Source organism: Rutidosis leptorrhynchoides, chromosome 5, assembly GCF_046630445.1.
Source record: "Rutidosis leptorrhynchoides isolate AG116_Rl617_1_P2 chromosome 5, CSIRO_AGI_Rlap_v1, whole genome shotgun sequence".
NCBI classification, from domain to species: Eukaryota; Viridiplantae; Streptophyta; class Magnoliopsida; order Asterales; family Asteraceae; genus Rutidosis; species Rutidosis leptorrhynchoides.
In genome coordinates, this window is record NC_092337.1 from 340,611,118 (window position 1) to 340,611,927 (window position 810).

An 810-nucleotide genomic window follows, 5' to 3' on the forward strand; every position below is an offset into this window, starting at 1 on the left:
AAACGCTCTTCCACGTGCAGGTCCGTCATTCTGATTCGGGCACTGGCTCTTATAGTGACCTTGTTTTCCACACCCAAAACAAGTAATGTTAGCCAAAGCAGTTCTATTTGCGTTGGTGGCAGGAGTCTTGTTACCATTTGTAACGAGAGCCTTACAATCTTCAGCAAGATGTCCCTGTCGATTGCATTTGGTGCACAACACACTACAGTAACCAAAATGATGTTTGTGACAACGGTTGCATAAAGGACTTTGTCCTTTGTAACCAAAGCCTGAACCGCTACCCGCACCTTTCGTGGTTTCTTGTTTCTTATAAGGTTGTTGTTGGTTACCTCGATCATAACCTCCATTCCACTTTTTCTTGTTCCCCAATACCTTCACCTCAGTATTGAATGCTTTCTTGTCCAAAATGACCTGATCCATTAGCTCGTTCGCCATGGTTATAGCTTCATGAATTGTCTTAGGTTTCGACGCCGTAACGTTTGCCTTGACCTTTTTGGGCAAACCACCTTTGTACATTTCAATCTTCCGTGCTTCGGTTGGGACCAATTCAGGACATAGTAAAACTAATTCCATGAATCGCTGGTTGTAGTTGGTGATTTCAGTACCAACCACCTTCAAACTTCGTAACTCATCTTCTAACTTAATAACCTCATTCCTTGGACAATACTCGGTGATTATCATTGCTTTGAATTCTTCCCATGGAGTATCATAAGCTACATCTCCTCCTACCGCCTTCACATAATTCTTCCACCATGTGAGTGCACTATCTTGTAAAGTGCACGATGCATACTTGGTCATGTCTTTTTCATC